Genomic DNA, 12,545 nt, shown 5'->3' with positions numbered 1-12,545 from the left:
TACCCTTCAACCAACTCTTGTTGATGGGCATTTTAGATGTTTCCAATCTCTTGCTTTTAAAAACATTTCTGTAACAAATATCTCTGGACATATATCTTTGCACACTTAAGGGATTTATCTGTAAAATAAGTTCTTAGAAGTTTTAAAACCCAGCACAGCATCCTCCAATATGTTCGTAAAGCCATAAGCTTGTCCCCGCTAATGTCAGGCCTCCGAAAATAGCTCCTTCCATGGAGTGGCTATCTTATTGGACAACATAGGTACAATCAATACCTTGAAAGGTATCATTAATCTTTATTGCGAAGATAGGTGATAACATAGCAAAGTCCTTAACAAATCTCCGACACCCTAGATTTACCTGATAGATGGTGGCTCTCAGTCATGTTGCCTTTATCCTTGCGAATTTATCCCCAAGGCCTGAGGCTAAATGTAACTAGAGTCAATGGGTTGGCACAATTTTAGGAAATTTTAGGTGGCATTGTTTTCGGGATACTCAGCCCTTTATTTAAGAGGAATGTCTGGCGGGACAGGAAAAGTCCTTTTTAGGTAGTAAAGGAAAACCTACAAAGCATTATGCCTCAGTATTAGAAATTTTCTCTGGCTAGTTCTCCAAGAAGCCTTGACATTTTCAACAGCAAAAATCAATCCATCGTGGGTAGGTGTTAATCTGAACACTGGGAGAAAAGGAATTGCCAATTTGGAAAAAGCAGTGTTAGTTTCAAACTTGGCAAGTCATGAGAACATGATTTGAAGGAACCCTGAGCCAGATAATCATTTGTTCATTCAACAAAAAAAAATTTGTACCCTGTTAGGTACCAGGCAGGGTTCCAGGTTATAGAGGGTACAATGTGAACCAAACAGATACGAGGCCTGAAATGAGAGAGCCATGTGATCTCGGAGAAACCTCTTGCCCTTCTTGGACTTTACCTTCCACATCTTTAAACTAAGCTGCCTGACCTGCATTACCTCACAAGCGTACTACCACGTTCTGCCCAGTGGGCACTGTGTTCGTTTCCTTGGCTCCCAGAATAAACGGCCTCGAATGTGGCGGTTTTAACACAAAAGGGATATACTCCCTCACAGTTTCGGAAGCTAGAAGTCTGAAATCACGGTGTCAGCAGGGCCATACTCGCCTCTTCTAGGCTTCTGGTCTGGCCAGCAATCCTTGGTGTTCCTGGGCTTGTAGCTGTAGCAGTCCAATCTCTGACTTCATGCTCACATGGCATTCCCCTGAGGATCTGTCTGTGTCTCTGTTTTCTCTTATAAAGATGACCACCACTGGAGAAAGGCTGTCCCCCCACCTCAATCCAGTATGACTCATCTGTAACTTTGCTATTATACCTGCAAAGACCCATTTCCAAATAAGGTCCCATTCTAAGGTCCAGGTGGACATGAAGTTTGGGGGGAAACTACTCAGCTATTTCCTTTTCTTCTACCAAGGATACGGACTGTTACAGCAGTGTCCATTAGCAGACACTGAGCTGGGCAGGTCATGCAGCCTGCAGAGGTCATGCAGAGAGGGGCCTCTGTGAGGAAGAGACAGGGAGTAGAGCTGAGTATCAAGGCTCCAGCAAAGGAAGGGAGAATGTTTAATGGAATCAAAGAGACTGTGCCTTGCAGATAGGTACCACAGGCGTAGCACTGCCAGATTGAACACCCAGGATGTTCCAGGCAATAGACAGTTCCATGCAACAGCAACGCTGTGCTGGGGGTGACAGAGTAAAGAGTAAGATATCCAGAAGCTTCTCTCAGTTGTAACTGGGAAACTTTGTAACAGTGCGTTTGTCGTGATGACTTTTAATTGACTGTTGGTTTCTTTGGGACAGTTTTGAGTCATTTCATCTCTTTTAGCTGAGCACCAAAAATTCAAGCCTTTAGAGGGTGTCCCACATGCGGGGAGCCTGACAGCTAGGCTTTAGAGCAGGGGTCAAGGGCTCTAGCCCTGGAAACAACTCCAAGATGCAACCTCTGCTCTCCCATTGCCCTGGCTGTGCGTCGAGCATTAGTTCATTCCTCAGCACTCGAGCTCTCTTGTCTATAAACTGGGGATGATAATAGACCCTCCCCTAGGATCGTGGAGAGGAGGAGATGTTGTAGGAAAATAATTCGTGCACAACATTAAACACAGTGCCAGGAGCATAAAAATGTGTCTAAGGTTTGTTGTTATTAAAATATCTATTAATTTCTCCCTGTGCTGGAAGATCTTTCCTGACAAAGGTAGAAACATGTTGTTATTTCTCTTATATTAAAAAGCGGGGGTTTCTTGACCCCGTCCTCCTCCAACATCCTCCCTTTACAGCAACATCTTGCAGAAGACTTATTTATCCTCTGTCTCCAGCTCCTCTCCTCCCATTCTACGAACAGGCCTTCACCCTTGTCCACTCCCTCCACTGACATTGTCCACAGTCACTGTGGCCCCCATGACCTAGATGCTGCTATGTCCAGCAATCTTCATGCTGCATGACAGGGTCATCAGCTTGTGACCGTGAACCAGTCTCTTCTTCTTGAAGTACTTTCTCACTTGGGTGTCTGGGACACCACTGGCTCTTGGTTCTCTTCCTACTTCCTACATCAAAGTGCCCCTAAGGCTTTCTCAGCCTTCTCTTTTCTTATCTACATTCCCTCCCTGAGTGTCATCCAACCGCATGGCTTTCAATGTCATCTATCACCGACAAGGCACGAACTTGGACGTCCAGCCTGGCCATTTCCCCAGAGCCTAGTCAGCATCTCCATTTGGTTCTCAAATAGATATGTCAAGCTTAACATGTTCAAAATCAAACTCCTGGTTCCCCTGCCTAGGGAGACCTGTCCCTCCCACAGTTTCCCCCCACGGTGTCAAATGGAAACTGCATCATTCCAACTGCTCAGGGGAAAAACCTGGGAGTCATCCTGACTTTTCACTTTCTCTTACACCCCACATCAAACCCATCAGAAAATCCTGGTAGTACTACCTTCAGGGTATATCCAGGATCTGACCACTTCTCACCGCCTCTGCCACTGCCACTCCGGTCCAAGCTGTCTTCATGCCTCACCTGGTTACAGCAGTAGCCTTCCAGCTGAGCTCCCTGCTTGCTCCTTTGACCCCCTTCGGGCTATTCTCAAGCCAGGAGCCAGTGACCTCATGCTTGGCCTCACCTTAGAATTACCTGGAGAGTTTTAGAAATTTCATTGCCCAGCCCATATCTCAGACTCATTAAATCAGAATCCAAAGCATGTTTTTATTAGAGTCTATCATGGCACTCCTCCACCCCAAACTTCCAACAGTTTCTCATCTCAAAATAAAAGTCAACGTTTTTGACTTTGTCAAAGCCATGACCTCTAAGGCCCCAAATCAGTGGTTTTCAGCTGCAGCTGGCAGCAGACTCAGCGGGAGGGCTTGTGAGGACACACACTGCTCCAGACCACTCGCAGAGTTCCCGGCTCAGCCCGTCTGGGGCAGGGCCCAGTAATTTGCATGTGGACCCAGCTTCCACGAGACACTGAAGCTAGGCTGGGGACCCTGGCCTTACTCCACCTGGCCCCACGGCTTCTCAGACAGCATCACCTGCTGCTCTTCTCACAGTGCAACTGGCCTCCTTGCCCCTGAAACAAGCCGGGTGCCCCTTCACTTCAAGGGCTTTCATTCCTGCCCTCTCACCCAGCCGGATGCCTCTCACCATCTCTCTTGGGTCCTTCTTAGAGCTCACCTCATCAGTGAGGCTTTTCTGACCACCTTATTGAAAAGTTACCCTCCTCCCCGTCACGACCTGACCCCTCTTCCCTGCTTAATTTTCCCACAGTTCTGAACATCTAGCATCTAGCTGCACATACATGTATGTGTATTTTCTGCCTCCCCAGCACACGCATTAAAGCGTAATGAATGAAAGGTTTTATTTTGTTCACTAGTGTGTCCACTCTGTCTAGAACCATGGCTGGCACACAGTAGGTCTCAAAGATGAACAGAAAGGCTGAAGAAAACCCAGAAACTTAGAGGGAAACCAGACAGTAGTGCCTGTAGTTCTGCTTATGGACACAAGAGGCCGCTGTTGGGTCGCAGAATGGACAGGAAGGCTCCCAGCCGCCCATCCTCCCAGAGCCGGCCCTTCTAATACAGATTCCTGAGTGGGAAACAGCAGACAGGCAGCAGGGTAGCCAAGTAGACCCAGCTGGGACAACGCAACGTTATTATCTCCTAAAGCCACGTGGCCAACACCAAGCCAAGGGGCTCCTGGAGATCAGCTGCAACCCATACCCAGGAAGCTTTGGGAAGGGAACACATCAGGGTAGGTGCATTTCCACAAGTCCCCAATGAAGGCTGATAGTCACCAGCTCCTGGCAAAGCGCTGAGGGGAAGGACTTTGCCTGGTGCAAGGAGACACAGCCCAGGAATAAGATCGAGTGGTGTAGTCACTCCGAGTTCAAGTCCAGAAACCAAATTTCCAAGAATTGCCGAGGGGTTAGGTGAAGCGCTTAGCTTGAATACATCCCTTTCTCAATCTGGGGTGTCCAAGGCCTACTCTCTCCTCTTTCCTCATTAATGTAGCCATCTATCTGTCCATGTACAGAAACACCTGAAGGGTCCAAGGGAAGGCATTTCATTCTCTATGACATAGTAGATGAAAGCTCTGGGCTTGGGAATTAAACACAAAACCAAAAGAGGCCTTCTGTCCCACCTCCAACTGTGGCGACTCTTCTTACCTTCACAGAGTGGTCAGCCAGCACATCTGTGTTCCCCACCTCATGGGTGAGCCATGCTGATGAAATCCCGCAAAAGCTCCTCGTGAACCAGCCCCATGTTAGGGTTTCGGATGATGGTGGGAGTGACTTCTTAGCTTTCACAAATGACACTTGAAAGCAGCAGGGATTTATGAGAATATACCCCCCCCCAACTGTAGAAGTCAGGGGAGCTACCATTTGGTTTGCATACTATTTAAGAATAACATGAATTATAATAATGGCTAAAAAGGATGAAGCCTTCGCTATGGGCCTGGAAACCCATTTCATACTTGAAATGAAAGTTCATTTCGTCCTCACAGCACATCTCTGAGATCAGGACTATTCTAATCCCCCCGGCACAGGTAAGGAAGCTAAGGCTCAGAGAGGTTAAATAATTTGCTCCAAGTAACAGGCTAATAAATGAGATTGGGACTCTGGTAGCCTGCCCTCTCCCCCTACTGCTGCACCAAAACCCGTCGAGTGAGCTGGAGGGATCATGAAATCCGCTCCTTCATAAGATAGTAGCAGGATGTGAGGGCCCAGCCTTTGGCCGTAGGGTCACTCAGATCTGGCGTGCATCCCAGCTCTTCTACCTCTGACCTGTATAAACTTGGGCAAATGATTTCTCTCCTCTAAGCTGTTGTTTCTTGCTGTGTAAGATGAAGATACTATTTCCCTGGGAGGGTTGTGTGAGCACTAAATGAGATAATACAGAAAGCACCGAGCCAGCTCCTGTCAGAGGAGATGTCCATTTCATATTAATAGTCTACCCCTGATTCTTCATTAAAGATGACGAAAACCCAAAGCACAAGAAGCTAAATCTTAGCTGACATTACCCAGCACGTCTCTGAGACGTTGTGGTCAGTCCTTGGGCCATCTCCAGATAAGATTCTATCTTTGCTGTAGTTGGTAGTCAAAGATCTCAACTATTTTCTTCCGCTCTCTCTTAGGCAATTCCTGATCTCCCCCCAAGGTGGTACCCTAGGAGGTAGAACCCACCAGAAGCCTTTTCCCAGGCTCACTGCCCGCTTGCTGGCCCTTCTTTCCTGCCCCCTCTTCAGAGATCAAAAACAAGGAATGGGACTAGGAGAGGTGAAAAGCCCCCTCGGTCACCAATGAAGGCAAAGGGACAGTGTGGGGGAGAGGCCCCTGGCTTGGGCCACACCTACACTCCAGTCGGGAGCCTTTTAGCTGTAAGCCACTGATTTAGGCACCAGGAGATTCACTTAGTGACACAGTCTAGAGCCTCATCTGGTAGGAGAGCTGGAAAAGACCCCAGAGATTAATTTGTTTTCAGCCCAGCTTCATGCTTGGTCAATGAGGAGCCACAGGGTGATGATCTTGCCTGGAGTCTCGCTCGAGAAGAGCCCCCCCAGCACCCCAGGGTCCTGGCTCCCCAGCCTCTTTGCCTTGTACCACTTTGCCTCCCATGACCTCACCATTCTCTGCAGGGTGGTTGCCCAGGAGCTTGGCATGGTCAAGGCAGCAGAGGTGGGCTTGGCCCTCCTAGGGCCATCTTCTCAGCACTTAGGCCCCAAAGCCTTTTCCAATGCCTCCTGGCTGCCAGGAACCCCACACTAAGCTAACCTCCTCAGGCAAAAACCCATGTCCTGAAGCTTCCCCTCTGCCCTTTTCTCTGCCACAACTTACCTTTCCTGCATCCCAGCCAACTGTCAGATTCAGAAGGAAACCTGTAATGTAATAAGTGCCCCGTGTATAACTGATCATGAACTCCAACAGTTCTAGGGTTGTTTATTTTTAAAACTGGTGTCCTAGAGGAATGAAACTTTTACCCAAAGGGATAAGGCCCTTATGGAAGAATTCTGGGAATTCTGATGCAGACAATTCTCCCCAGCATTGCCCCCACCTGATAATAGCCTTGAGTTAGAGGTATGTGTGGTTTCAAACAATAGCCTGATAATGGTCTGGTCGCCTTTCTGGATCTGAGAAATGCCGTGGTCTTCTTATCGTACCAAATCTGAAGTCATTTATCTCCATTTCCTTGGACTGCTCTTTTAATCCATCTCTCCGTCTCACCCAGCGCCTGCAGTCAGAGTGCAAAGGGATCTAGGGGGTTGGTGCCAGCTGCTCGTTGACCGCTTCTTGTCTCAGCCCCAGAGGCAATTAAACTCACCCCTTCCCAAAGAACTCAAGGACCCGATCCCAAATGCCTCACTTCCACAGGACTTTGCCCCTTTCTTAAAATGCTTCCTGAGATCAATGTCATTGTTAATTGTTAATAAAAATGGTAGTGTTGCCAGCTGCCATAGATTCATGTCATGATGATTCATGGTGGTCCTGAGGGGTGGGGAGAACTCAGGCGTCAAGAGTTGAGATGACCACACGTCCCTGTGTCTGCCTCTGTCTGGCATTAACGGCAACTTTCCCTCTCAAAAGTGTTCTGGGCCAGGGCGCCTGGGTGGCTCAGTCGGTTAAGCATCTGCCTTCCACTCAGGTCATGATCCTGGGGTCCTGGGATCAAGCCCCACATCGGGCTTCCTGCTCAGCGGAGAGTCTGCTTCTCCCGCTCCCTCTGCTGCTCCCCCTGCTTGTGCTCGCTTGTTCTCTCTCTTTCACTCTCTCCAATAAACAAATAAAATATATATATATATTTTAAAAAGGGTTCTGGGCCAGCGGCGCCTGGGTGGCTCAGTCCATGAAGCATCCAATTCTTGATCTCAGCTCTGATCTTGATCTCAGGGTTGTGAATTCAAACCCCCGCGTTGGCTCCATGCTGGTGGTGGAGCCTACTTAAAAAAAAAAAAAAAAAGTGTTCTGGGCTGAACAATACACTCTATTAAGAGCATGGGTTTGAGAGTGAATTTGACCTGGATTCAAACCACAACCTGTTTCTTAGTAGCTGAATGACTTTAGACAAGTTATTTGAAGTCTATGAGCATCAGTTTCCAAATGTGCTGAAAGAGGGTACCGTCAGCCCGCAGTGCATAGGGTTCTTTGGAAGGGCTGGTCTTGCACAGTGCCAAGCACATAGACAGTGCAACATGCGTTAGCTCTGTTCCTAGGATTATAGGACATCCGTGCTCATGCCCCTCATTTGTGGACCCCTTTAAGGAGTATTTTGCACTCAAGAAACTTGTAACCAGTCAGGCTATTGCTCAAATCCCAGCAGCACTACTTCTAGCTCTGTGACCCCGGGCAATTCAAATGAGCTTTCCGAGCCTCGGGTAACTCATCGGTGCCACAGGGATAAAAATCTCAGGGTTGTGGTAAGGAGAAAATGAGATAAAGGTATTGGAAAGCACTGTGCCCTGTGTATGAACTCAATAAACGCTGCTTCTTATTACACTGGGGGCCAGTGAGACACAAAGAGGTGGGAAGACCTGCCCAGGTACAAGGCTCGGGTTCACCAGTGAAAGACAGAGCAGGTCAGCCCTGTGCACTTTCTACCTTCTCTTGTGGTCTCTGAGGGCTGGGCTCTCCTTCCTCCTTGGGTCTCAAGTGCCCCCAAGCGATCAGCCTCATTACCAACTCAATATCAATTCTTCTCAAGTCTTCCCCTCCTTTATCCTAGAGATTAGAAATAGGAAAAGAAAATGTCAGGATGACGCATAGCTGGTCCTGGGGTTTCTGGATTAGAACCACATTTCAGGCTCGTGGAATTGATGATCATGGGTTGGCTGCCTGACTTTGGGCAAATTACTCCCCCCTGCTGAGCAACAATGTCCTCGAGTGTACGAAGAAAATGACGGCCTTGCAGGAGTCCTTTGACTCCCAAGCCCACGCTTTTAACTTTGATCTCACCTCAAGTTCAGAAACTGTGCAGTCCCATGGCCGTTGGGGGGCCGGTCAAGACGGTGGGAGGTAGTAAGAGCAGAAGCTAAATTTGAGGTGTGTAAGAGTAACTTCCACAGTTTGGGATTTGGGCTAAGGTGTGAGATATGATGCTGCCTCACATGGATATAAAAAATACATGTTTTATTCAAAGTAGTCCACAAAGCACTTGGCCTGTTCTTGCTTTCCATACCTGTAAGCCTCCAGCACAAACTAGAGCCTGCTGCCCAAATCCACCCGCCGCCTATTTTTGTGCATGAAGTCTTTATGGGAGCACGTCTGTGCTCATCTGTGTATGCGCTGCCTGTGGTCGCTCTCTCCACAGTAGGACAGAGTGGAGTATTTGCAACAGAGGCCACGGAGACCACAAAGGCTGAAATCTTTTCTTTGTGATCCTTCAAATAAAGTTTGCAATCCTGCTATAGAGTAAATACCATTTCCGTTTTAATGGTGGTAATTACAATAATACCTGACGCTACCATGCCCTTGCTCTGTGCCAAGTACCATTCTAAGAACCTTCTACGGAAAATCTAATGTCATGCTTGCAACAATCCCATGGTCCACGCACACTGTTATTCCCGTTTGCGAACTGAGGCAGAAGGAGGGTAAGTAAATTGCTCGAGGCTGCGTAGCTGGTAAGTGGCACAGGCAGGATTCGAACCCTACTAGTATCAAGTATTAGGCCTCCTTAGAAACTTGCACACCTGTTTTTCTTTCTTGATCACCTGAGTCACTCACGATAGGAGAGACAGTGTTACGTGGTCCACAAGCACATTTAAAAAACATCCTCCCCTATGGTAAGAAAGCTATTCCCTTTTAAATTCTCATTTTTAAATTCTCATTAACATTATGAATCTCCCGTTGAACGGCGAGAGTGGGTGGTCCCTTCACATACCTTGTTAAAATGTAACTGTATTGCTTCGTTTCATAGCATTTATTTTTACGGTTGCCTTCTATTTGTGGCCAACCATCCTCGCTCTCCCTTTACAGCACTCTCCTTTCAAAATAAATTTGTTTAGGAATAAAAAATAGAGTCAATTCAGTTATTAAAGAAACCATGTTAATAAAGGTGCAGATGGTGTGTAAATATGACAAAACTCATGACAACGGCACAGAAATGCATGACAGAGCCCCAAGCACTGGCCCAGGACTCAGGCAGCCTGGCCCGGGTTCCAGCCGGCAGCAGCTTGAAAGGCGGCTGTGGACACAGCAGGCCCCCTCCCCTGCACCCGGGCCTCGGGGTCCTTGTCTACTGAGTGAGGCAGTTGAATTAAATTATCTCTAACATTCTATGGCATCCCAGTTTATTCTTCCTGGCTTGGAATTTACTGCACTTTCACAGAGCCAAGATTAAATTAGACTTAAATTAGATCCATCCTTTCAAAGCCTGTAAACACGGAGGCCTCGATGGCACTCCTGCGTCTTTCACTCTTAAGAGTGAGCCCATTAATCCCCATCTGGATTCCTGCAGGAAAAGGTGAGGAGACAAGTGCATGAGGCACAGCATTCAATTTCTGCTGCTGGCCCAGAAATTGAACAGATCCAGGTTGGTCCAGGGCATTTACCAGGAGAAAGAGAAGCTCCTTGACATTTGCTCGTCCGTCGTTATCCCCCCGGGGCCCTCGAGGCCGGGCCTCATGGGGTGTCTCTCCCTCCAGAGGGCCCCGTGTCTGTTTACCCAGAGACATCTGTGATCATAAGCTCCCGAGAGCTGGAAGGAAAAGAGAAGGATTTTTATCAGAAAGCACACAATGTAGCACTTCAAATGGGCTCCAAGCCTGAGTGAAAAATCCCCTGACCGGTAGTGGCATGAGTGGAAAGACCATTCTTCTTAACTCTAAGACTTGAAGGGTGCAGGGCAGCCAGGATGGGCCCAGCACCATAACCTATGAAAGTCCACTGTGCTAAAAATCTGCTGTCTTCAGTGCTTTCACCCCCACATCAATCCTGAGAGGCAGGAGTTATCAGCATCAGCATCGTGTATCCTTAACCGTATTCTAATTTAGTGTATGGACGAAGAAATGAAGACTCAAAAAGATTGAAGTCCCCTTCAATGCAATCCCAGTCGGTATAGGTGTTGTTCCCTATTTTATATGTAAGGAACCTGAGCTTCAGGGAGGTTCGTCGACTCAGTTAGTAAGTGACAGAGGCAGAATTTGAACCCAGGTCTGACTCTGTGCGTCTTATTCCTGTGCTTCCTCTCATGCAGGCCTCAGGAAAACTCTGGCTTTTTGCCTTCTAATGCTCAGCACGGGACAGGGAGAGAGAAAGAGAGAAGCAGGCGGGCTGGACTCCAGAGAGGTGACAGCGAGAGAAGTCAAGAGGAACCTCCCATCAATCTTTACAAGGGTGTCGATCCCACTCAACAACACTGTCGTTTCCATTCCTCACTCTGTGTGCTACATGGCCAACATGGCGCGCATTTTCCCCAGGCATGCACAAAGATTTGAAACCACCCACCCATCCTTCCCAATGACAGCTGATGGAGGCATCTCCGAAGGCCACCTGGGTCCCTCGCACCAGTGCCAGCAGGGGGCAGGTTAAGAACCACGTTGTCTGTGCGGTCTGTGAAGCCCAGGGTGTCTGACGGACCAGAACCCCCATCTTCAGAGAGCTGCCATCTGTAATAGTAGGCACTGTCAGTGCTCCCCACAGAGCCCCTTCCAGCCCTTTCTCCATTTCTGTGATCCCTGGGCCCGCTGCCTAGGGCTCACACCTGGGACTTTCTCCAGAGTCGGAGATGTGCTCTGCTGGCTTTCAGAGCTCCAGAAGTGCCTGAGAGCCAATGACTGACTAGGGCAGGAGTAGGAAAACCCAGCTCTCTTGCCTCAGGTCAGGGCCATCTGTAAGGTGTAATCTACACTCAAGAGTTCCCCATGGATGAGGCCGGGGTGGAGGCTGCAATGGCACCTTCGTTTGTTCCCTTCCCATCCCGTTCTGCTACCCACCAGATTCTTTTTGGAGCACTCCCTTAAAAAATCATGTGTAAATACAGTATCATCTCAGGGCCTCCTTCTGGGGAGACACCATCTCTCATCCATCATTTACCTTCTTTTCTTCCATGTCTGCAAGCCATCTTGCCCTGAGTAAACATCCCCTCCCATCATCTCCTGAATTGGTCTCCCTTATGGAAGTTTGTCTTACAGATACAAACATGGTAAATGGGAGCGTCACTCTTCAAAGTTACCTAGTCTAGCAACAGGTGTCTAGAAGATGATAAACTCAGCCTGGTGGTATTAATGTCCATCTTATATATAAAGCCTCTGGGGTAAGGGAATTTCACTGCCCATCATGGTATCCCATTCCCTCTATAGAAAGAAAAAAGTAAGACATTTAGAGTTGAATTTCTTCTGGTTCATCCATTTATTAACTGGTCCATCCACTTATTAACCTCAGATAAGTGATCTATTTTATTTTATTTTAAAAAATGAAAGGCTTTTTTTCCCTTGCTTATTATGTCTTTTGTGGAAATTTTTAGCAAATTTAGAAAAGTATAGTAATCCTAATATCAGCCCATGCTTTTTACGAAGTTTCTACCCAATTATTTTTTCTATGCAGATTTTCTTTTTTTCTTAATGCCTTTTGATTTTTTTATCTAAATTCAATTTTATTAACGTATACTGAATTATTAGTTTCAGAGGTAGAACTTAATGATTCATCACTTGCATTTAACACCCAGTGCTCGTTACATCACGTGCTCTCCTTAATGCCCATCACCCAGTTACCCCATCTCCCCACCCACCTCCCCTCCAGCAACCCTGTTTGTTTCCTAGAGTTAAGAGTCGCTTATGATTTGCCTCCCTCTCTGTTTTCATCTTATTTTTCCTTCCCTTCCCTTATGTTCATCTGTTTTGTTTCTTAAATTCCAAATATGAGTGAGATCATATGGTATTTGTCTTTCTCTGACTGACTTGTTTTCCTTAGCATAATACCCTCTAGCTCCATCCTGTCATTGCAAATGGCAAGATTTCTTTTTTTTTTTTTTTTGATGGCTGAGTCATATTCCATTGTGTATATATACCACATCTTCTTTATCCAGTCATCTGTCGATGGGCATC

The 12,545-nt window shown here is 47.3% G+C and overlaps 1 protein-coding gene across 1 annotated transcript in view; it reads left to right on the top strand.

The window, feature by feature from the left end:
* MFAP3 (microfibril associated protein 3) overlaps positions 1-11,593 on the top strand; it is a 37,732-nt gene extending 26,139 nt beyond the window's left edge. Inside the window, exon 6 of the transcript XR_005834846.1 lies at positions 10,697-11,593. The gene's annotated coding sequence lies outside the window, so the exon portion shown is untranslated. The remainder of the gene's footprint in view (positions 1-10,696) is intronic.
* Positions 11,594-12,545: the final 952 nt, after the last annotated feature.

Source organism: Ursus maritimus, unplaced genomic scaffold, assembly GCF_017311325.1.
Source record: "Ursus maritimus isolate PB19 unplaced genomic scaffold, ASM1731132v1 scaffold_15, whole genome shotgun sequence".
NCBI classification, from domain to species: Eukaryota; Metazoa; Chordata; class Mammalia; order Carnivora; family Ursidae; genus Ursus; species Ursus maritimus.
Note: the sequence above shows the minus strand (reverse complement) of the source record. Positions and strands in the feature narration are given on the sequence as shown.